The sequence below is a fragment of the Ciconia boyciana genome, chromosome 11 (genome assembly GCF_034638445.1).
Source record: "Ciconia boyciana chromosome 11, ASM3463844v1, whole genome shotgun sequence".
Classification (NCBI taxonomy): domain Eukaryota; kingdom Metazoa; phylum Chordata; class Aves; order Ciconiiformes; family Ciconiidae; genus Ciconia; species Ciconia boyciana.
In genome coordinates this window covers 13,483,442-13,508,971 of record NC_132944.1, presented here as the reverse complement: position 1 = coordinate 13,508,971, position 25,530 = coordinate 13,483,442, and the positions used below count along the sequence as shown (strand labels likewise).

At 43.4% G+C, this 25,530-nt stretch overlaps 1 protein-coding gene across 9 annotated transcripts in view; it reads right to left on the bottom strand.

The window, feature by feature from the left end:
• The window catches only part of FOXP1 (forkhead box P1), a 391,241-nt gene that overhangs the window by 331,714 nt on the left and 33,997 nt on the right, over positions 1-25,530 (bottom strand). For all 9 annotated transcript variants that reach the window (XM_072876061.1, XM_072876057.1, XM_072876058.1 and 6 more), the window contains one exon: positions 13,807-13,934. The gene's annotated coding sequence lies outside the window, so the exon portion shown is untranslated. Of the gene's footprint in view, positions 1-13,806; positions 13,935-25,530 lie in introns of those variants that run through there.

Genomic DNA, 25,530 nt, shown 5'->3' with positions numbered 1-25,530 from the left:
CCGAGTGAAATTTGAGGACAAAAATTCTTCCCCTTCTTATGCCTGGAGAAGGATGTCTTTGCTTTGGATCTTGGTTTGCAACCTTATGAGAAGTTGATGTTTGGAAATAAATAGTCTATATCGTGAAACAAGTTTTCTATAAACAGATAATGTTACAATTAGTTTTGAATATGGGGTTCCTCCTACTAAAAGACATGATCATTCAGTTATAGATGTTTACATTCCTATACATTAAAAACAAAAACATCATGCTAATAAATTATGCAACTAAACTATACTTGATGGGATATGCTCCTGTTTAGTATTCACACAAAGCACTCCAGCATTTAACCGCAGGGTAGATTTACTCATTTACTACTTCTATTCCTTTAAATGTGCCCCAAAATTTGTTTTCTCAGCACTTGCTCACTAAGATTGCTTTCAATATTGGCTTTTGGGGAGTTCATTTTACTTAGATTCTCTATTAGAAGAGAACAGCATGGATTCACTGAAACCGTATTTCTCCACCAGAATGTTGATTCACACGGGAGCAAAAAGTATTTTGTGCTAGTCCTGGCCCTGACCAAGGACATCACCTCTTCTCTGTGCCCTACCCAGAAAAAAAAGCCAAATGCCTTTGATTTGAGATGCTCTGGTCTCCCGCACCCTGAACACACAGACCTCGTGCTAGTGCCCTTCCTCTCCCCATCATCAGCAAATTTCCAGTGCAGCCCAGCTAAGCCCTTAAAGACCCCACAACTGTGCATCCAAGCTCAAAGTAGCAAGCTTGAAATTATGCTCCATCAAGTTGCTCCATCTCACTACACTTTTAGAGCTTTAAAAAAAATATCAAATTCTATTGAATTGCTCTCTACACAGCTGCATCTCTAATGAACCCCCATAAAAGTTAAAACTTACATTCAGTAATCATATGCAATTGAAACATCATAAAATGAGAAGTCAAGGAACTGTATGTGGGCTGCAATGACTTGTCTTATTGTATTCATTCCCTTAATAAATATATCTTAAAAATAACCTCACAGTCACACATTTGCAATATAATATAAAAATAACACTGGATTCAAATTATTAAACAGGTAATTTAATAGAACGAGAATTGAAATGTAGGACAGTGTGCAACTTTATGCTATAGGAATAGGATGATTTTAGCCAACACAACTATTTTTCTTTTTTGCATTATCTTTGCATTTGTAATAGTACAACATCCACATAACCTTGACACTGTAGTCACCTTAGTAACAAACAAGTGTAACATTCACTTATAATTGAAATCCCAATAGGGTATTTGATTCAAGTAAAACAAAAATTGGAGGCCCCTACTCTGTTGCTTTTTTCTTAGTCACATATACATAGGCTAAAAGGATTTAAAAATAGATATATTTGTACACTGTTAAATCTACAAAGCAGAACCATTTAATTTTAATTTAATGTAAAATGGAAACAAATATAACACCTTTAAAAGACATGATGCTAAAAAGAGAAGCAAATTATTTAAGTTCTGGATCAGCGCAGCTTGGCAAATTCACCCCAAGCAAAGGCCAAGATTTAAAGCAGCCTTAGAGTGGAGAGCAGCAGCTGTGCCGGGGGACCACTGTACCAGCCACACCGGCCGGGCAGAGGACACCCTCCACCGTGCCACCACAGCCCAACGCTGATGGAGGGGGACGAGTACCCCCAGCCCAACCATCACTGCACCAGGACTCTGCCTGGCACAGGCTACACTCCTGGTTGCATGCTTAGCTTCTGCTTTGTGTAGCTGGTTTCACTTAAATTGGGGTATTTTAAATGAAAGAAAAAGGGCAAAGGTCCCATCAGTGCCCAGAAGAGGAAAGGTCTGAGCCTCTCCAGATCAAGGCCTTTTCCTTAATGATGGCCGAGACCAGATACTTCAGAGAAAGGTACAAGAAACATTTGAATTGAGGGTTTTCACCTCTGGGAAAAAGGGTTTCCACCTAACCGTTTGTTAGCTTTGTCCTAAAGCAAGAGAATTTATATTCTTCCTAACTTGTAAAATTAAATAAAATAAAACTGCTCCTACTCAAGGTACCTGCAGATGTTTGTGATTACCTATAAAGTTAAATCCTCTTACTGTTTCATACCTAGTCCTTCGCAGGTAGGATTTACAGTTTTATTGAACGATTATCTAGTCCTTTATTACCCTCCTAACGATTATCTAGTTTTTTTCAGGAAAAAACCCCACCTAACTGCAACCCAAATCATTGGAAGCCATCTTTTATTTTGCTTGTGTTGGCTTGATCTTCTCACAACTCCAAAGCCACAAACTTTCTGCCCCTGCAGAAGAGCCAGCCCATCACCTCCGGTGCACCAGCACAGCCCTGGCCACGCATCCTGCTTGTCAACCAGAGCTGCCATCTGCCAGGGCTCCGTCCTGGCTGTCACGCTTTTATTAAGCCCCTGATGAGCGTGATTCAATTAACATCGCCTGAAAAGCCACTACACCGCCAAATGAAAGGTGACAAGGAGTTGAGACAGTACCAGGGGGGCATGGCAGAGGGCAGAGCGGCCAGAGGACACAGCAGACCTGTTACTCCGCGTGGCCAAAATGGGTTTGATCTGCCTACGTCCTGGGGGGCGATGGGAGGGAGAGAAAGAGGCTGGAGAAGTGAGACTTTTAGAAAGCTCTTCCCACCCCGCCACTGGAAAGGCAAATCAGAGGCGAACGCATGCTTTTTATCGGGTTATTCTGTCATCAACTGTTTTGTCTATGTGTAGCACGGCGGTGCTCATAACCAGCAAATGCCTGATGGAGCCACTAGCTGGACCTTGCTGGAGGCACGCAGGATACCCACTGACCCCACCAGGAGGTCCATGCCCGAAACAGCTGCAGGAGTGGGCTCCTTCTGCCGGTGGAAACAAGGACTCGGCTAAATGTGGCGAGCTACAAGTTTCTGCAAGAACGTGCAAGTCTCCAACATGTGGCCCGTAACGTAGCTGTTGCCATGGTAAATATTCATGTTTAGTGAAAAGTGTTAAATCTTGTATCATAAGTTAAATCAGCTGCCAAGACACATTTTCACAAGTAGGGGAATTTTTGTCTTTTCAGAATGGAATGTTTTTCAGTTGACATTGATTTTTCCCTAAAATAAGTCCCCCAGAAAGGAAGCCAATCACACGTGAGGCAGTCCAAGAGCTGAATTACTCTACTCCTTCTCTGAATCATCAAGTGTTGTGTACTAGTGCGTGTGTGTGTACAAATGCACTGTAGCTTCATAAATCCCATCCTCTTATACAAATGAGCAGTTATACAATTTATTCAGAATATTAAACTAATGATCCCAGCAGAAATAGCACCAATATTTCATATTTTGGGTGATGAGACTTCAACAAGTAGCTTTTCTAAATAGGAAGCGTATCAAAAGAAATAATTAAGCTTAACTTGCCCCAGCCTTTTCACAAATACAAGACTCAATCCTGATCCTGAATATACAGTTGTTTATGTAGGTCAAGGACAGAATTAGTAAGAGCATATTTACTTGCTTTTATGTTTCTTGTTCAGTATTTCAAAAGAGGACAAATGGTTTTAATACAATTTCAGAAAGAGAGACAAGTTAGAATTAATGCAGAATTGGCTAAAAAGAACTTGTTACTTTTATTCATTTAAAAACTGTTGCGAGGAAATCTGACTGTTACCAGTTCAAGATCTGAAAAATTACATGTGTCCTTCCACTTCTGAACTACTCAAAATTGGCTCATTCTAGCATCTTATGGTTAATCTTCCGTATTTAAAGCAAAATGCATTTCCAACAGAAGGTTCTTTAGAATATGGGGGAAAAATCGTAATTCAGTAATTAGCCCAATTTCATTCAGAGCAGGGTAAGTAACTCCTCTGATAACAGAGCAACAAAGCAGAACTAGTCCTAAAGTCTGAACAGAAAAGACAAAGCAGTCATCTGCTTTGACACTCTGCAACTGAAATAAAAACACAACAGCAATGACCTTCTTGCTTTCTCCTGCCCAAGCTCCACGGCAGGGAGAACCTCTCCCACTGACACGCACAGGGAGGACTCAGGCCCCGGACCAGCCCCACAGCTCCCGCAGAGGTACCACTGCCCTGCCCAGCGGTGGAGAGCTCTTTGTCAACATTGGGTTTTCCTCTTCCACATCTCTCTGACAACCACAAACTGGATTTCACCTTGGTTGTATCTTCTGCGGCGAGGACTTCGCCCAAGATTCCTTTCTTCTTTACCTGCCTCCAAGTAGCAACAGCCAGCAGCCAGTCACATCCTTGTTTCTAAGTTAAGAAACACTTCTGATTCCTCCTCCTCTCTCTAATTATTGCTCCACAATCGATTTGCCGTACCCCATGCCACATTCGCACCTTAGCTCCTCATCTCTACTCGTTAAAACTCAAACTCTCCTCCCATCTTCTTCATGAAAGACATTTTTCTAGCAAGCAAGCTACTGCTTACGCTCTCTTACCTCTTTGTCTACTGAAACCAGCTCTACCAAAAGGCTGAAGCTTATTTAGCACTCCCAGCTCTCTGCTTGTCTCTTTCTTTTATTTTACATGGTTCAATGTTCTCATTCTGCCTTCTCTCCTTCCTTCTTTACCCTGGCGCTACAAAAAGACATCTTCGGTGACACCTTAAAAAAAAAGATCGCTGAATTAACATGACTTGTACTGCATGGTATTTTCAGACCAGCCATTTGCTAATGTCGCAAACACAATTAGGAAGTCAGGGAAAGAGCTTACAGGAGCAGATGAAAGCTGCAGAGATAAAATGGAAAGCTTTTACCTGCCAAGCTCTCAGGTTAGGGTTCTAGGTTGCCCTCGGATCTAATAAAGCTATAAAAGAGCCATATTAAGGAGATGCATAGTCACATTGCTGTAAATATCAAGCGTGCCTTTTTTCCGTCCTCCTATAGACATGGATTTTTGCTACCGCAATTTGCAGGCTGGTAGCCATAGGTGGTTTAAATTCTTGATATTAAAAAAAGCTCAGAGCATTACTGACAATTAAAAACAGCTTTTACACATGCACAATAACGCTTCTCATGCTTTAAAAAAAATAATATGCATATCCATATTACCATCATAATAAGTGCCACAGAGTGACAAGATATGATTGAGTATAATGGCTCCTTTGGAGCCATTATGGTCGATCAGTAAATAATACACTTTTGAAATTGTCTAACTACATATTTACACTTGTCAACTCTCATACACTTCAGTGACAGAATTTAAAAGAAACACTGTAAAAAACTGTAAGAACATTAAACCACGAAAACATTACGCTGAAGTAGTATTAAGGTTTGACTTAAACCCACAAAACCATGGAAATTCCAGGTTAAGGCCAAATCTCTGAAAATGACACCGTCTTTAGCTCGCCGAGCTGTGCCCAAGGGCTTGCGGTGGTCCAGGCAAAGCGAGGGATGAGGCAGGGTTGGGCTGGAAGGCAGGGGACCGAGGGGTCATGGTGGTCCGGGGCATCAGGTGAGCACCGAGCCATCGTGGAGGGCTCTGCCCACCGAATTTGCGAGTGAGAGCCAGCCCACCCGCAGCAATTTAGCTGTTCAGCAGGACACCATTTTATGGTATTTTAAAAAAAAAAAAACCAAAGCCTGGACCTTTTGTCTGTTTATTCAGATGAAATTCCCAATTAAGTTGAGAAGAATTAGTCTTTACTTATTTCGGAAGAAGCCCCATTGAGACACTGGGAGTTTTGCCTAGCTGAAACACATGGAGAAAAACTTCAGGCTTTGACCCTAAAAAGGCATTGTCAAAAAAATATGTTAAACAAACATGACAGCAGAACATTAATATCCCAAAGATTCACTCCATGGGGGAAAAAAAGGAAGCAAGAGCAAAATAACAGGCTTGGCATTGGCTTTTTTAATTGATAATTTTGTCTCTCTTGTTCAGCTGTAGTCACTTTTGCTCCAAGCAGCGGTGGCAGCGACTTTATTGGTTCCAGTAGAGCTCTGCTGAAAACAATAAGCATCAAGCCCCCAAAGGCCGTCTGTCTTTCTGCGAGGGTCACATCCTGCTGCCCTGGAGTCAAGGGGATATTGAACGCTTGCGAGACGTCAAGAGCAGCCCCAGTCCCGCAGCACCTCCTTCCCAACAAAAGGACCCCAAACGCTTCAGATGCTCTGCACTACAATCCTGAACTGTGCTGTAAAAAGCAATGATGGATATTTTCCTAGAGCAAAGGTTTTCCTTTCATCTATCTATCTATCTATCTATCTATCTATATCTCCTTGCTCAGACTCATCTATTACCTAGCTTGTGGAGCAAAATCCATAAAGGCTTGGCATGGCAGACTCCTGAAGCTGTCTGAAGACACAACCACCGCATCCCTGTCAAGAGGGAGTTACAGCTCAGTTTTATAGTTGACTCTCCCCTCGGCTGGCTGATGACAGAGCAGCCTCTCTCTGCGCTCAGCATCTGGGATTGTACAGCCACTGTATATAAATGGGATTTTCATGACAAACAACTCTGTATTTGGTTTCCTTGTATATCTAAAAGTGAGAATGATCTCTCTGCTGGGAAGGAGTATTAATGAAGACAAAGAGTGTTTCAGGCTATTTCCCCCAGGAGCATTATCACGATGACAATATAATGGCTTTGTCCCAGGCAAGTACTTTAAGTCCACGTCCTCCTCCTGAAGCAACTCTTCAGGACCCCCCCATACGCGTGCTCCACACGACGGCCCTCGCAGCCCCCTCCCCGCAGCCAGCATCCCACCATCCCGCAACCGCCTGAAGAGCCTGGGATCTGCCATCAGCGCGGAGAGCTTTCTCCAGTCTCTCATTTCATAAACCCTCCCTGGAGATGTTTGCTTTTGTTTAAATATTATAAACCACGGTACGACGAAGACTTAATAAACCCTGTTGCCTTTTCACTTTGCGCAGCGTCTGTCTCCTCTCACCCTACCTCGCGGCTCATGCAAATGTCAGCGAGAACAGTTTTTACATCTCCTCGGGTCGCCCCAGAGTGATATAAGCAAAGGTAAACAAACTACTGAAGTCTGGGTATTTTTACTTCAGATGGGATGTAAATCAGTGGATGAAAGCTGGGAATAAACTGGCAGTACGAGGGCAGCTTATTGAAGTTTCCTCCCCCAGTTCAGCATTCCCTCAATGTAATATAGCTAACATAACCCTACACTAGGGGGAAAAAAAGCCCCAGAGAGATATAAATATTTCTCCCAAAGTCAAAGACGCTTCTCCTTCAAGATGTTTGGCCCGCTGTTACAGAAAGAGAAAAGCATTCCCCTACCGAAGGCAGGAATCTTCACCTGTAAGGTGAAGTGTGAGTTGGGATATCGTGTTTGCCTGCTGTTTGTCAAATGTTTTTAGGAGTTCTATTTTCCCACCGTTTTTAACATGGTAAAAGGAAACTGATATTCGTGGAGTTTCTCCATGCAACACAGCAAACTTGCTTCCATTTGGTTCCCAAGCAAAGGCTATGATGCTTTCTTTCATTTCCACCACATCCACTGGCACCCGTTTCTCTCTCATTCGGAATATTTCAAAGTTGGTCACTACTCCCTGTGTGCCTTTGGGAATCCTGTCTACCTTCACACACAGGTAATCCCCGTTCTTCTGCCCGTGTAGTTTACAATCTACGACATTGAACAAATTCCACACATTAATTTCTTGTCTAGAAGGCAGCTGCATCAAAGTCACTCTTGCTGGGATGTCTTTGTCCTCAGGCACCCAGAAAGCAATTATGTTACCACCTGGAGACCATGAGAAGTCTCTTATCCCTGTGATTTTCAAGCTTTTTTTGTCCAACAAACGCACAGAATGTGTTTCATAGATGCTGAGGGTATCTGAAGTGAGGAGTCTCCTCCTCACTCAGGAGGAGACCGGACACCACCCCGAGTGCTTGGGATGAGCACAGGCTTCATGTGGGACACCCCAATGAGGAGACCAGACACCACCATGAGTGCTTGGGATGGATGCCAGCCTCACACAGGACACCCCAATGCACCAGCGCCTGGGACACAGAAGGTGCTCAGTTCCTACCGTACCACACACACCACTTCTCAAACAAGAACCGGAGCAAGAGCTTCATCCCAGGGCTCAAATCAGAAAATGACTGGTCCTGTGCAGAGCTGAAAGCCCCTGGGAAGATGGGTTTTAAGAGCAGCAGCTCCAGCTGCCACTTAATCGCCTGACCAGTGGGTGCCCCAAACCCACAACCTCCTCATGCCATTATTTCCTGGCAGAAAGATGTTACATGCTCCCACTCTTCCCTCCCTGCCTCCTTGTTTAAAGCTTTCTGGCTGCTGGTGAGGAAATGAGTCTGCCTTGCTCTACCTTTCTCTCCATCACCTTGCTGTCTGTGAGGACTGGTGAGAAAATGTTTCAGCTGCTCTTACACTTCCACAGCATCCATTTCCTGAGGCCCCTGTCTCCCATCTCCTGCTGGTGATAGCTTTATCAGATAATAGCACGAAGCAGGAATGATTCCGTAAAGCTGTTACCAATACCCAAAGGTATCTGAATAGCAGCAGTGAGACAGAGATCATGCTCGTTGCGTTCACCCACCGATGGGCAAAGCCTGAACAGCAACCAAGGGACCAGCAAAGCCTGTCTACTAAAGAGCACATCATTACTTCAACCTGCCATGAGTAGTTGTATGGCTTTCCTGATTTCCTGCGTGCGCATTGTGGTTTTTTTATATTTTATTTTAAGTTAAAACCTGCTGAAATTCAATGGCTCCAGACACAGCAGAGCCAAGGAAAAGGAGCCTCTGGTCCCCGAGAGTGACTTTTCTCAGTGCTGGCTTGACAGATAAAATCTGTTTCTTCAATTATGTCTTCCCTCTTACCTATTTTAGACGTGATGGTGTGAAAACATAATAAAAGCTCATGGAAAAAAATTCAAGGAAGCTGAGAAAGTATTCTTCAGATCATATTTAGAGGCCTTGGCTCACAAATGCTTTAATACCAGGAGGATAGCCACTTGCACACCCCAGCTCTGTCCCCTGCACCACGCCAGCAAGCACAAGCTCTCATGCCTTCCCAAAGCACCAGAATCTCTATCTCGAGCAGCGTAAGAACTGCCCTGTTCAATAAAAACACAGTTACTGCGACACGAAACTCCAGCTACAAAATCCGCTCTGCACTGTTAACACTCTGCATCCGATGAGGTGCCAGTGTTTTACAAGAGTTTGTTGTACGCATACTTGTGATCCGCGCAAACTCAGCGCTTCGTCATGCTACGTGACATCTCTGCTGTGCCACCCCTCATTCAAAATACATCTTTAAGCATCCATAGTATCAACTAAGGGATTAAATTTAAGCATGCACTCAAAAACTCTACTAAACCAGGCTGCAGCCTTGCAGATCAAAGCTCTGCTCAGGACTTACAGTTCACCACTTTCACACAGCAAAATCTTTTCCTGTTAAGTGATTTATCGGAATAATTGACATTATTTGTATGATAAAACAGATCACTTGAAAAATTGTCCCAAGCAATCATTATAGTCATAGCAAAGTCAGGGCTTGTTCTACTACCGCACAAAAATTCTGTATTTGGTTTCATAAATATAAAGCAATGAAAAATACCACTAATTGAGCCAGGATAAGAGTCTATAATAAAGCCCTCGGTTTAGGTGTGAGAAGATTTTTGTACTTCAAAGGTGTGAAATTCCCCTTTCTCCTGGTGACGAGAAATGCCCCTTGATGCCCCATCTCCTCCAGGACATAGCCAAAGTGGAAATAATTTTCAAAACTAATATGTACACGGAGTAACATGGTTAACATCATCCAATGAATTTAGATCCACCTACACGGTATAAATATATCTAGATAAACTGTCACCTTCAGCAGAATTCATTAAAATAATGTTGTATCTTCCTTGTTAAATGTAATTTTTTTAATTGAAATTTAATCTTACTGTATTATTTGGTAGATTTTTAATTGACATTTGTAGTAATTAATTGGTAAGCATTACAGCTTTGTCTGAAGAATTTAAAACTAAATTTGACATCGAGATTGGCCAGCCACTGCTGTGAGGTGCCTGCTGGGAGCATTTCATCATCCTCCCAGCCCCTCCTGCTGATCAGAGGTGGGAGATGATGGTCTCTTTCTTACAGTCATGAATTACATTACTAATGTATTCCATTACCACCACGCAAATGTCATGTTAATTCCTGATCATCATCAAGTCAGACAATGGTTTCCACGCTGGCACCCAGCCAATTAGCGGTGTGGAAAAATATTCCACCAATTATATAACTTGAATTAGGTTAAGGACTCAAGAGAAAGCAAAATAAATGCTTTGAAAATACTTCTGAGATAAAATGTAAGTTGACACTGTCTTCATGTGCTATAGCCGATGTTATACAATCTGATAGGCAGCTGCCAACATTCATAACTGTTTATTAAATCTAGCCTCTCTTTATGGTGGCAGCTAAGATCTGTATTTTTACCAATATTAGGTTCATTGTGTTATGAAAAAAGACCAAAATACTTAGGAGCATTCACACCAGCTTATAAAACATATTATGTAGTATATTAAATTGTTAAAATTACTTCTTCTCTTCTCACCCCCCCCGTCACAGAGAAAGTTCCACGGACAGAAAAGTTTCAGAAAAACAAAGTCTTTCCATAGCCACTGTTGCTTTAAGGAGCAAGGGAGAACCTGCGGGGACAGAAGTGCCATCTCCTGCCATGCAGCTCTGCTGGGGGACGCCGGGCTCGGCTCCTGGAGCTCTGCCCCACTCCCCGTCCCACGACACACGTCTGGGTTAGCACAACCTGCTGACCCGGGGGAACCCACCCCTGCTCCGCAGCTGAGTACGAACCCCTTCGGCTTTTGCTCCCTGGCTGTCACAAGAGGCATCACGGGCAGGTAAAGACTTCTGTGTAACCAGGAGCCCATCCACCTGAGGAGAGGACTGCAGCAGGAGCCAGGCATCCCTGCAAGAAAAGGTCACCACGAAGCCTGGTGGAAATGCCTCCGGCCGTGCAGGGACACGGCAGGCTTCTAACACTGTGTCAGCTTGGCGTGTGCAGCGCCGAGCCCCGCCGGCAGCGTGCTGTGCCAGCAACTCGCTGCACAACCAGGTTTTTAGTACCACCCCATTATTTTGATTTGTTCTGTTCTTAACTCAATTTATTGTACAAGCATGGTTATCTCCAATTTAAAAACGTACACAGTACCAGTTCCTCGACTTCAAAAATTTATAACGATGAGCAATTTGTTAAAACCTTTTACCGTATCTTTCTGTCTCATTTTCCTAGGTGCTGCAATGAGGCAATTCACTGTTCTGGCTGCTTACCCTAGATGACCTTTGCCTGCCATAAAATGGTATACAACTAAATGCTCTGCTTTAAATAAAACCCTTGCCTCTTCGAAAGGCCCTACGTATTCAGTCAACACAATCAGCAGAAACCACATTTGGTTACTCAATAAGCTGGAAACTTCTAAAACGCGTACGGCAGTGAATGAATTATTCCTGACATCACCAGGGACACTCGAGTGGGAAACAAGAGAGACCACTGAGAAGTGGTTCTTGCTGCAGCCAGAGAAAGGATCACTCCTTTAAGCTGAACTCTCAAGGAAAACGAGAACAATTAGCTCAATACGTACCCTCTGCAGTCAGCGCACTGCTAGGCAACTTAACATCTCTTGATAGAATTATGGTGGAGGGCTGGTCGTACATCAGGGTTAAGATGAACACAAGCACCAGTTTTGGCCAACTGCTCCTTTCCAGTGGGACTGCTCCATGCTTGGTCATTTCATATTCTTATTTTGCAATATTTTCTAAGCACCTGCAGAGTCTAATGCATTCATAAGGTATTTTAAAGCTATTATGTGACATGAAAATTTTAAGATAACTGGAAGTAAGTTAACTTTAGGAGGATCTTTGTTCAAGCCAGCATTTGGAGAGAGTTAACAATCCTTCTTTTTGTTGCTTTTATTTTTTAATACTGAAGCTATCCCAAGGGCACGCTACTCAAACACTTTGTCTTTACTCAGGAGGCCGGTTGGCCACAGCTCCATACCCCCATAACCCAACCTGTTATGTCAAGGAGATGCTTCCAAACATGCCAGTCCTTCCATTTGCCACCACTGAGACCAGACACAAAGTCCCATTACAGGCAGTACCACGGGGCTATCGCAATACCCCGTGTTGTCGCACTTAACCTATGCCAGCCTTAGAAGGGCCATGACCTTTAATAGTGACTTGGATAGTAAGACTGGGACTCCAGGCATTATTTACAGTTATTAAAGAAGTATTAAGCAAATGCACAGACTGCTTTAAATAGAGGCACGTACCTTGCATATAACCCCAAGTTTTCCATGCATACTTCATAGGCACAAAGAAATAATTAATTAGCTAACCACTGTGATTAAAATCAATTGATTCATATGTGACAGAGCGGTGAGAAATTTTTGCATCACTGAAGAAGTCTGCAATTGGTCCCTGTTTGGGGATCTCAGTCGTATCAGTGAGGCTGGTAATTCAGACATGAAGGAAATGGTAAGAATCTCTCTCCTGCATGCACACTTTGAGCTGCCATATGGGTTTATTCAACTGTTTACTACACCAGTCGGTAAAAACTGAACAGCTATTATAATCTTTGCTAAATGACATGGTAATTATGCTACCTCTGGAAAAAAAGAAAAAAATGGAAATTTAAAAAAAAAAAAAAATCACAATTCACTGATGTGTGAATTTCTCGGGTTTTATAATCTTTGAATTGAAATGCACTTTCTAACACACAGAGGGATATTAAATATATAATACAAACCTGGATTTCTTTTAAAAAACAATTTGTACTCCCATTTCCTACACAATTTAATTATGCAGATTTCCTAGTTTTGAAAGATCTCTTACACAGACCTTCCAGTTATCCTGTAAAATCAGATGATTCCTGTTTTCCCAACCTCTTAGTCTTCTGGTTAATGAAGAAATATTGCCCCTCCTCTTGCCCCAGTTATAAATAAGAGAGGCACTCAGAGGCAGGCGGGTAAGAGGACAGGGCACAGGAAGGCTCCCTGTGCCAGGCTGCTGGGGGACAGGGACAGCCAGGAAGGTACAACCGCCACTCGTTTGGCACAAAAGGGGCCAAGAGGCTTCTCGGCTGGCTAACGCCACAGGGAAATGGCAACTGCCAATTAACAGAGAAGGGGTTGCCCCACACCATCCTCTCAAGCTTGATCAAGTGCACCCTGGCCAAAATTGGCTATTAAAGGCTTTGTCCCTGTGTTCCTCCAGGCTGGGCATCGCAGCACGAACACCACGCTGAACGGGGCAAGCGCAAGAGAAGAGACAGCTCTCCTGTGTATCTGTGACACCATTTTGTCACTGGGATGCAAGTGCAGCAAACGGTGGAGCTAATTATTTGTTGGCAATGGTTCCTTTGAGAGTCCATCATCTGACACATGATGGAGGGGAGACCTCTCTATATCCATATTTAATCACAACACGAATTGCCCACATAAGCATGTTTAGACCCTGTCTATCTGCAAGGCTTCAGTTTCAGGCAGTGGCTTCATCTGCATCACTGAACTCCGGTTTTGGCACCAAAGACCTCATAGCTCATAGGATTTGAGGGGATGGAGAGAAGAAAGAAAGGAAGGGAGTATTTGTTCTGTATTGATAATACTTGTTATCACTGCTATTTCATTACAGTGAAGGTTTTTGGTTGGTTGTTTTTTTTTTAAAGAATAGTGGTGACTTGCTTTTAAGCACAGATAATACACCAAAAAAAAGAAACCCAAACCCCACCATATTAGAAAGGGAAGAAAAGGGTGAGGGAAGGAGAGACTGTAAGAAAGAATAAGTGAGTTACTGCAAACTTGGGTTTGACGACTCACCAGTTTTACTTGCAGGCATCACACATATCCACTCATGACTCAGGGCAAATATGGGAAAGGATCGAAACCCTTATCATGGCAAATGTGTCTGGAAGCCGGAGTCACTCAGAAAAAATGTTCTCAGGAGACTGAAAGACAAAAACATGTTTTAAAACTTCACTCAGAATCATATCAAAGCCTACCATTTTCCTTTGAAAATAAAAGGTGGTTATAAACACTGGGGGGAGGGGAAGCATTACAGGAGTATTTCTACATATCAAACATTACTCTATCACACAGCAGACTTTATTTGGCTTTAAATAAAACTGAAACTTACAATATTAAGAAAGGTTTTTAAAGACACACTTATTTCACATTTGCAATGTGCTCCTCCGACAGGCAAGCTTATGTTCATTCTAAATACCAAAATGTGTCACCATCCAAATCCATATTCTGCTCGAAAACACAGCACTGTGCACAAAATCCAGATACTTTAACCTACTTTGCATTATCAAAATATAACAGTCTTTGAATTTCTGAAATATTTACTCTGCCTTCACTCACTGCATCCTGATAAAACCTTAACAAAATGTAGAATCTCTTGTTAGCAATAATCTTTCCTCCGAGATAAGGAAAAACACATATAAAAACTATTTGATGTTCAGGGTGAAAAGGCAAAATTTGCAAACATCAGTTAAGAAATACCAATTAGTATTTTTTTTCCCCAGCTATTAGTAACACAGATTGAGTTTAAGCTTAGCTCAGAGGAAGCTGCTTGCTGTACAAATGAAACATCCATTTTACTAACAAGGGTATTTTAAAATAAGATGTGTAATTTCTTTACTGGCGAAGTATCCACACTGAGTAAAAACTCATATTCAGAAATACGAACAGAGGTGTTCCCAGGGCTGTGGTGCACGAACACCGCACCCATGAAATCACACGGGATTTAAAGAGCAGCTCCAGTGCCTGCCCAAGCTGGAGCAGGGCACTCACTGCCCGAATGGATGCACCAACACCCGGGAGAGCCTCTGCTCCCTGGACCAGTACGCAACAGGGACCTGAAGCAATAAACCCCAGAGGAGAAAACAAACTTTGCAACAGATGAAAATGCCCTGAGGGACTGGGGTAAGAAAAAATATGACAGCAAAAATCACATGTGGTGCTTCTGACCTCTTCATTCCCCAGTCCTCTCCCTCCATAGCATCCCCAACACGGTGGCTGCTCCCAGCCTTTCCACATCTACCAGCACTTTGGCAATGGCAAGGACTGCCACCTTCAAATTAACCTCGTGGAGTTAATTATTTTGGCAGCCCACTGTTCCTGAGGAACATCTGGAATTTTCTGTCTTAGCAACAACTGGATGAAATTTCATAAGACAAAACCACAGTACTTCTCTATCCCTGGGGCTTTCTCCCATTCTTTGCTGAATGCAATGCAACGGCTCAAAGAAGATCACAAGAGTTCAGAAATCTAAATATAGGGATTATGCGACCCTATTATAAAACTGTGCTACACAATAAAAATAGATCCAAAAGGGGGTTTTAAACAGCATTTATGCTAAACGTGACTTCTTTCTCAGAGACTCTGAAATACCTACAAACCAAAAGTGACCTGCGCCTTGCATCAGTTGTATTTTATTCACGAGGAGCAGAGCACTTGAGAGAAGCAACTGAGCAGTGTCAGAAACACACATCCAAGGCTCGCTTTATTGCCGCGCTTGATGACAGATAGGCAGGTGGGTATGTAGCCGAGCAGAAAGCTGCATCTACACATGTTGGGGCAAGATTTCTCCAGCTGACCTGCTGCACCACAGTATTCAAATGCTTAGTAATCTTTAGCCATGATATGTCTGTAGAGCAGCAAAGTATCATTAGCCCTGTTTAGAAGACGAGAAATTGAGGCTCGTTTTGGCTAATGCTTGCTCGAAAGATTTCATGTTCTTTTGAGACTTTTGAGGCAAAATGACTTGTCTAAATAATATATTTGGTCTGCAGCAGACAAGGGCTACGGTGTACAGAAGCACTGTCCTCACCTCCAGATCGCTATTCTCCTTCACATCACTCCTTGAGCATAAGGAATATCTTGGCATCTTTGTGCCAACAAGCAGATTTGAAAGCTGGGAGAGCTTCTACACAAGGAACAAGAAACAGTGTTGGGAGTAGGTAAAGACATCCCATCCCAGCCTGGCCTGAACTCTGACGGTGCACCAGGAAAAATGGATGTTTCTTACGCCATCAAAAACTGACCTCACTAAAATAGTCCACAAAACATTTCTTCAGCCAGGTTTCCCAAGGGAACAAGGCTTAAGTGATCACCGTGTACTTTCTGTGCCCAGCCCCACCTGCATCTTTTGAATCCCTTGGGATTAACGGGAGCAGAGCGCTCCCAAAGACATGAATTCTCACAGCATTAAGTCTGGGGCTTGCACCACTGGAGGCCTCCAAACCATTTGATCAGCTGTCTCCAACAGCCAGCTGGCTCACCGGCACTCGGCCAGCTCCAGACCGAGCCGTGCCAGGAGGGAGTCCAGCCTGGCCCGGAGGCAGCTCAGGCACTTCCATGGAACTTAGCGCTGGAGAGCCTGGGGAAACCACACGTAGTGCTGAGGGGAAGGGTGGAGGAGGGAGAGGAACAGATAATAGATCGGTTCTGATAAACTGAAGCCTTTAATGATCTACCCACGCACTTGAGTTCGATTTGGCATTGACAAATTGAAGCTTTTAATGATGCGCCCACACATTTGAGTTGGACACTCCTCTATCTACAACTTTCACAAAAATAGCCTGCTGGGTTAAAGACAGAGAAACTAATAACGCTGCAACATGAGCAAAACACTTGACTACTCTTTAACAAAACTTCTCCCCCAATGGATTCTTTGATGAGACCTCCTCCTGCACTGCGTTGCTCCCATACAGATTCTCCGAAGGCTACAGCTAAATAAGGGGCAACGAGATGCAGCAGCTTTAGCATAACTGAAGTACAAAGTCAATCAAACCTTGAAACAGGAATCTGGGCTTCATTAATTCCAGCAATCACAACATTTTTATTATCACTGTATTAATCAGAATAGGAAACCTATTAATCTGCCCCAACAAAAATTAATCTTCGTAATATTGAACAGATTTGAAAGACAAGTTTTAATATTTCACTATTTAAATCTCACAGGCAGAGGCGCACAGCTCAGATGATCTGGCAGACCACTATGGACTTCATCTCACCAGCATGAGGTCAGCCCTACCACCCTCACCTTTCCCTGATGCTTCCAGCCCTCTTCACGCACCTCCACCCCAGGGTCCAGCTACTCCCAGGGCTTTTGAAGCAACCGAGAGCATCTTCTCATACATCAAACTGCAAAACTGTCTGCAGCACTTGATGCAATTAAAGAGTTGTCAAGAGTTTATGCTGTGACCTAAGGAACAGCACAGTGCATCACATCCAGCAGTGCTCGGGTAGCACAGGCTGGAAATGCCACCCGACGCGAAGGGCTGCCGCGGTACGAGCGAGCTTTCTGCAATGGGCAGGACAAACCCAATGGGTAGCAGATACCTGACCATGTGTTCAGGGGAATGAGAAGAGACGCAGTGGGAAAAAAAGGCAAGTGGCTGCAAAAGAAGAAAGTATCTGAAATTCCTGCGCTCCACCGGAGCGAGTTAGGCATTGCTACGTGGATCTGGCACAGGGTACCCACGCCCGACCCTTGTCCGTGCGGCAAACCCTTCCCAAGCCACCGCAGTGAGCTGCAAAACACCCCGCTGCCACCAGACATGGCATCATAACAGAGCCCAGTTTCAAGGAGAAAATGGGTGGCAGAGGAAAAGTCCTTACGAAATGATGGCAAGGAGTGGGACAAAACGGAAAGTGGCTGAGGAAATAATAACAATGACAGATGTGACTGAAAAAGAGGAAAACGACCCAAAGCATCTCCAGGTACCCACACCCTGCCTGGGGTGGGTGACACAGATGAGCACATGGCTGCGGTTCTGCTGCTGCTCTTCCGTCACTGTCCTGCAGTGGCAATTGCTGATGGACATGTTATTTTGTTACTTGGCCAGATTTTCGTTAAAGCAGCTTTCACCAACAGATATATATATACAAACACACGTAGATACACATACACCTTGGGACTATATTTGGCACGATACATTTCAAAGCCTGATCAAAGGCAGAACTTCAATCATCTTATGCACCACTCACATTAGGCTGTTTACTGACTGCAAGGAAACTACAGAATACTGTTTTAACTAATGATTTCTCAAAGCCATGTTGCACAAAAGAAAACAGGTTCAACTTGTACATCAGTGCCTAAGAGACCGCTCCAAAACAGACAACTGTATGAAAAGTTGTGCCCATGTATACATATATACAAAACTGTTTTTAAGTGACTGTTTTAAATTAGAATAAATCTGTGTTCCACCAATTAAGCTTTGAATGCACGGCTGATATCGTTCGCTATTTTAAACAAGTGGCATAATAAATGCAAAAATTCAAATATTTTAGAGAAAATACTTGGAGAGTTGAGACATTAATTTTGCCATATACAATCTGTTTCACAGGGATTTAAAAAGCGTTATTGCCACCCTGGGTACATTGGAATCAAGATGAAACACCATCCTTTCCTATTTACATATTAAAAAATACGTGCCTTCTTGATACAGACTACCCAGCTTGCTGATACATGACTCTGTTAAAAACAATACAGCCTGTCTAGAAAACGCAAAGCCCCGAACTAGATGCGTCCTTGCAAGAATTACTGCACTCTAACAGGTTGTAAGGGGAAATAAAATGTACTGCTGTCTTGTTTATCCTCCCTTCCAGCGAGTGTCCTGGGGGAGCAGGGCCGGAGCAGCGGCAGGTCCCCAGGGTCCCGCCTAAGGATGGAGCTGTTTACCAACCACCACCACCGGCAGCAAAATCAGAGGAGCAAGATCAGCCTGGAAAGCCTTGGGATCTCAGGATGTCTACAGCCAGGTAAAAAAAAAAAAAAAAAAAAAAAAAAAAAAGGAAGAATGCCCCCCCCCCCCAGTCAATCAAACAAAAAACCTCACCCCCCCAAAAAACCCCCTACCATCTGTATTCTTATTTCCACCTCATATACCTGTATTTGATTGTAGCTTGAGATACTCAGCAATTTCCTACTCAGCAATTTCTTAAAATCTTTCAGTATATATTTTTTCCAAAATAAATAACCTTTTTCTTTTCTTCTTTCCCTTTTCCTTTCCTTTTTTTCTTTTAATAAATTGCCATTAGAAACACATGCCCAAAGCATCCTTAAAAAGACCACAAAGGCTGCTTGCAGGGGGAACTTCACTGCACCGAGAGGTAACATTTGTTCTCCCCTTTCAGCTGGGATCCACCTCAACTTTTTGATGTTGGTTGGAGCTTTTATTTGCAAATAGAGCTGAGCTGCTTGGGATGGAGGGCTCCTCCGGAGCATGCCATGTGGCCTGCACAGATGTTCCTTTTATTCCCACGTCCCACAAGGCTCCGTGCCTCGCTGGTGTTAAACAGATTACGCAAGTAGAACACTTGATTTTGCATGTCCCCCTTTTTTCCAACAGTTGTCTAATTTACTCAACTCGGTTTGCCCCCCCCCTCCCCCAACTGCCACAGAAAACACAGAAAAATAAGGCAGAAGCAAGGAATTTTCTCCTCCAAGACCAGAATTTGCAGAAATGCTTGGTGTCTGCGAACAAAGCAGAAATCCAGGAGAACAAAGCTGTTATTTGGACAGTAAAGCAACTAGCTCATTAGGTGCCAGGTTCTTCCAAAACAATTCATCATATCCCAGTAACACCAGTCGCTACAAGTATTGTAATCTCTCACCCTTACTTAGATATCCAAATGAGAATTTAACTTTTTAAAAAAAACAAAACAAAACAAAACAACAACAAAAAAAACCGACCAAAAACCTAACAGCAATTATGGCTGCTAAGCATTCGAAAATCCTTGAAAATCTGGCCTTCAACTCGGTCACAAAGAAGGGGCTTAATTTCCCGGCTGTCAGGCATCCCAATCAACAATTGAAGTCAATGGGATCTACACAGTACCTTATTAAAAAAAAAAAAAAATATAGAGCCTAAGAGGCCCATTAAGCAACTTCAGCTACAGGGAGACAACCTCACTGCAGAAGACAGCTTTGTGCATCAGCCACTTTGCTCTCATGCTTAATTTGATTAATCATTTTGGTATTATCCCCAATTAGAAAAGTGTCTAACAGGAAAAATAATTAAAAAAAAAATGGTTAAGACTAAGACAGCAGAAAACAGCAGCTACTGAACACGCAACTAGTTGGGACTTCTGGCATTTGCCAAGGATACAAAATTAAAGCTAAAAATTGTGGGCAAATAACAAAGGCATTGGTGTTTCATCCAGACTGCGGATCTTGAATTTTTTTTTAATAAACTGAAACCAAATCCCATATGTTGAAAGTTGGGAAGTAAAAACTGCTTTAGCTGTAAAAACACAGAAAGGTGAGACAAAAAATTCTGCTGAAATATAATGATTCTTAGGGATGAAAGCGAAGCCCATGCACCCCCTCCCCAGGAATGGGGTGGGACAGGATTTTTTCCCCTCTGCATGCCAAACCAGGTAGCGGCACAGGAGTTTGCCCAGAGTTTCCTTTTAATAAGGACCAGACTGGAGCAGAAATCCCTGGGAACTCCCTCAGCGGGGAGGGGAGCACACGTTCCCTGCATTTCTGAGGCTGTGGCAGTTGTGAATGCAGCCCACCTGGACGCTCCAGCACCCATGCCCGGCCGCCTTGCAACCCATGGCTGGTACCTGGTAACTCTACCTGCGCGAAAACATGAGGGGGGACTTGTGGGTGCAATGGACACAAACTAGTACATCCCAAAAAGATGCACAAACCCACCAAACACAGAGTCCAAATCATCCCTGACACAGCAGAGCCACATGTGAGGCTCCAGGATGTCCTTCAGCATCCAAGTACAATCCAAATTTGGATCGACGCAACGGGTTCTTGTTTTAATATATGGGTTCAATCACCACCAACACTCAGGGCTTTTGAAAGCAGAATTCAGGGCAGTATTTTGAGATCACTGGTTTCACCCCTGTTTATTTCCATCACAGCATCCACAATGCCCTGCTGATGAACACACAAAATCACAGAGTATCCTGTGGCATCCCACCAACTCCATCCCAGGAAGACACTCGGTTTCACCCTAAAATTCAAGGACAGCGGCAAATGTTTGGATTTTGATAAGAGGGGGAATATTAATCAGCATACTTCACTAGTGATGTAGTCAAAACTTGCAAACTTAGTCACAGAAATATGACTGGACTTGTCTGCTACCACAAAACAAAGTACCGTCTAGTGGTTAAAATCGGAGGACATGATTCAGGAATGCAAGCCTTTTCAAAGAAGAACTAAAACACATGATTAAGTGCTGTTGAAGTCAATAGGCTGATTCAGAGACCAACTTTTGGAGCGATGGATAATACTCCCCACATTGCCATATGGCTCTCAGTCAAACTTCCTAGAAGCATTTGCTAATACCAGGTTCCACCACAGCTTTTGGGAGGCCTGCTTTTCTTTTTCCGTTTTTTTCTCCCTTTCTTTTTTTAAACCTACGTCTGGGATGATTTTCACCCACTCTGAAGATCCTCCGGGCTCTCACCGACTGAGAGAGAATACCCAACCGTGATTACTGCAGGGTGGTGCAGACTGATGCAATGATTAACATCCTCAAATGAAAGGTTATCTATAAATAATAAATAAATGCAAATATGTATTATATAATATATAAATATATAAAATAATAAATGCAGATATATAAATAATAAATGCAAATTTATTATAATCCAAACACACTTTTTCTGGTGTTTAGTAAAAGGTACACAAGCCTGTTACAGCAGCGAAATCCAGCAAGCGCATCTTGGCCAGCCGAGGGATCTCTGCCAGCAATCCCAATCCCACCTCAAAACTTCTGAACCCGCTGCCTTTATGACGTGAAATTATTTCACTTCTCCTGCCAGCTCCCCATTCACTGCTACAGCAATATCTTCCATGGCAGGTTCGCTGTTTCTTATCCTTCTAATCTATATCATCCACAGATAGCAACCCCTTGTCACAGCCTCCTGCGAAGCGGTGACAACAGCACGGCCACTGAGGCCGACCCCCCAGGCAGGCAGCGCTGCCGCCCCACGCCGAGCACACCGCATCCCCGAGGTTTTCCTTATCTCCCTGAACGCCACCCAACAGCACCTCCTGCTCCCCAGCCGTCCTCAATCCTGCCAATACAAACAAGCAGCAAACCAAACCTTTCTGCAAGATAAATGGCTACCTATCCGCATGCGTGCTAACATTTGTAGCAACTCGGTTACAATTTTTATTTGTATTTATAGGATGGGGAAGAGAAAGGGGAGACCACTGACAGAGCCACCCACGGACTTTTCACGCCCTCCCCAAGCCACCCGACTGAAATAATCCACTAATTTTGCACATTTCCTAATCTTTGCAAACGTTGAAAAGTTATTCTTTATGTTTAGTCATGGAAAAGAAGAAATAAAACAAAAGCCCAATGAGTTCTTGTTGGCTTTTTGAAACACTTCATAGTACAGATAAGGCGTAACATCGGTTTTAAGCAGTTTGAAAACACCCTGTTACTTCCTACAATTAAATAAATGCCATCGCAGCCTAAGTCAGCCCTCCCAGCCATCTTGTCTTTAAGGCAACAGGGAAAGAAGAGGCGCTACAACGTACAGTACTTTTTCTGGCTATTAAAGTGTTTCTCCTTACTCAATATCTAAATTAAATCAAATGGAGTATACTGAGTAAGCCCATAAGACACAACGCATGATGCAAGAGTCTTAAAATCCTTATCTGCTGAGCACTCCAGCTTAAAGGCTGATGTTTTATGTTCCCCTGCAGCGCATGGGGATCCTGCTGGCTTGGCCAGACTAGGAAAATAAGCTTCGAATGACCAAATGCAACTGCAACTTTAAAAGTAGGAACCAAACCAGACACAACAAACCACAGAGCAGCCGCCCGGCCGGGCCTGAGCTCGCCCAGCGCTGCCGTTCCCTCGCCGCACGCTCCCGTACAGCAGCGGATTTTGCAGGGCTGCTGATAAGATGCTCGCGAGTACAAGCCTACGAGTTGGGTCGTTAATCACAAGATATTTAGCCTGAGATGCACAGGGTAAGGAAGGCAGAAAGCCGGCGCGTGCTGACGGAGTGACAGATGCAGAGTTGTGCAAATTTGCTGAATGCCAAAGTTATGAATTCCTCGAGTTTAAGCGATTCTTGAAACGCCACTGAGCCAAAATCCACAGTCCTGTCTGGATGCTCTCCCCGCAGGTCCCGGCGCTGGGGCGAGAGGATGGCGCAGTGCGGGGAAGCCCATCCCGGTGCGCTCCCATAGGTGCCGTGTGGAGGAGCAGGAAGGGCGTTTTGGGTCATTTTCTGCCCGTGCTCGCCCCGGGCAGCCCTGCGGATGGCCCATGGGACAGTCATTCCCTGCATCGACCGCACATGATCCTGGGCAAGAAACGGGTGCTCCTCCACGCTCATGCACCCATACCTGCATCCCAAGGCTAGCGCTGTGCAGAGTGCAAGCGAGAGGTACGGAGCACCAAGCATTGCAGAGCCTGCCCAGAAGTATCAGCTTCCTATAACATGCAAACAAAACCTGAGTTCAAGACAAAATCCAGCGTCTATCCTCAAAGTCTGGATATGTTTCTCTCCTGAATATATGTAATTAAAGCATAATTACATGTGAAACATCATTTTACATGTCCTGTTAAAGGGACATTTACGACAAAGGAGAGTTAAGCAGCTCAAATATCAAAATGTGAGTAAAACTCTTGCTGATAACAATGACATACATTAATATTGGTAGTTAATTAAGTCCAGTGGTATTCTCAGACTTTTATCGGAAGACTGAGGCTTTTTCACAAAATTTGTGTTACTAAATAGTATCATTTACTTAAGTACTTAGCTCTACCAGATCCATCAATTTACTTGTTATTCTTCAACTCATCTGTCCTACATCTAGCATACCTGCCCATAGAAACAAACCACTCATTGTACCTTACTTCCTCCAAAGAAAAGGTCTGTAATTATCACCACATCTACTAAGTATAATTGGAGGTCAAACTTCAGATCTCTTCCTTTTTTTTCTTTTTTTTTCTTTTTTTTCTCCACCCCCCCATTACCTTTCAACTTGTAAGTGCCAGAAAACCGTTTCAAAAATTAAAAAAAACCTCTCTAGACAGGGAAATGCAAAAATCGCATTTCCTCTGGACCAGACTTCACAGCTTGAAAAGAAAAGGGGGGGGGAACGACGGACACAGAGAGAGAGAGTCACTTAATGCTGCAGAGCAGCCACGGGGCTGGAGCTGTGATGGCAGCGCTGGGACATCCTCAAAACCACCCTGCATTCAAATAATGCAAAGCAAAGCACTGCCACCAGTGCAGCCCATCCACAGGTCATCGCAACCCTGCGGACGTAACGCTACTATTTGTGATTAAAAGATAAGGTGAATTTAAAATCATGGTGGTTGTTTTTTAATTTTCTAAAATCAACAGGAACTGGGTGCATCGCTCTCCCAGGAGCATTTGGAAAAGCCAAGTTAACGTCGCTGAGGGCACCGGGGGAAGCCTGGCCTTAGCCAGCACCCTTTGGCACAAAGGGATTGCCTGACATCAGCAGAGAAAGGACCAAACCACATTCTGAGAAGCTCCTCAGAGATGTACCAACAAGTAATGTTAAAATAATAGTGACTGATTCACAGTAATAAGGGGTAAGGAGGATGGGGTGGCAAATTAAAAAAAAAAAGACACCAGCCCACAGTAGTAACTACAAAGAAATAATTTCAGGGCCCAAACCAATACAATTTTTTTAAAAATTAAAACAATTTCATAAAACAACACTACTACGAGCCCACCCAAAGCAGTGAGAAGCCATTTTTACCATTTTAATCAAACACAAAGCTGATATGCCAACTTAAAGGATCAAGACAAAATAAGATATGTGGGCCGCAATCTGAATGCCAAGTTTTACCCATGTGAATTCAGTTATAAATGCTTGGAAAATGTGATTCCTTAACTTAGAAATAGCAGCTGTAGCATTCAAAGGTACTCCAGTAATTACTGGAATGCTTGCTGAAAAACTAGACAGAAGCTAACATCTTACTTACATTAAATACACATTCACCGCAAATTAAAAGAGCCACAGAAAAAAAAAAACAGAAAACAATCAGGCAAGCAGATGTTCAAAAAAAGAAGGAAAAAGAAATGACAAGAGAGGGCCAGATGCTCATTTCTGGTACTCAGCACAGTGCGCCAAAGGTGTCCCGAACCACAAGCCTCCCCAAGTCACCAATGCTCAACAGCCGAAGGGAGTCAGATTGTCACCTATACATCTGTAAGTGGTAATTTCATCCCAGATACTGCAACAACATACTGCCTTAAAAATCGCAGAAATGCTGCCTAGTCATCTGAGACAATAGTAAAACAAGCAGCAACACCAAGAGTAGTTGTCTACTACTGCCTGAGGGACTCGTGGGTTTAGCAACTGGGCTGGCATAAGGATTATATTATCGAGGAGTGCCCTACATTGCTTTATTAAGTGCAAGTGAAATGTCTATTGCACTCGGTGCCTGGGAAATACTGTAAGAAATGCCAACCACCAACAACCAAACTACAAATGAAGCTACTTGACCAATCCAGGCTTATGATCAGCTGCTGTTCCCTGAAAATAAACTGTTTTGGAAATAAGAA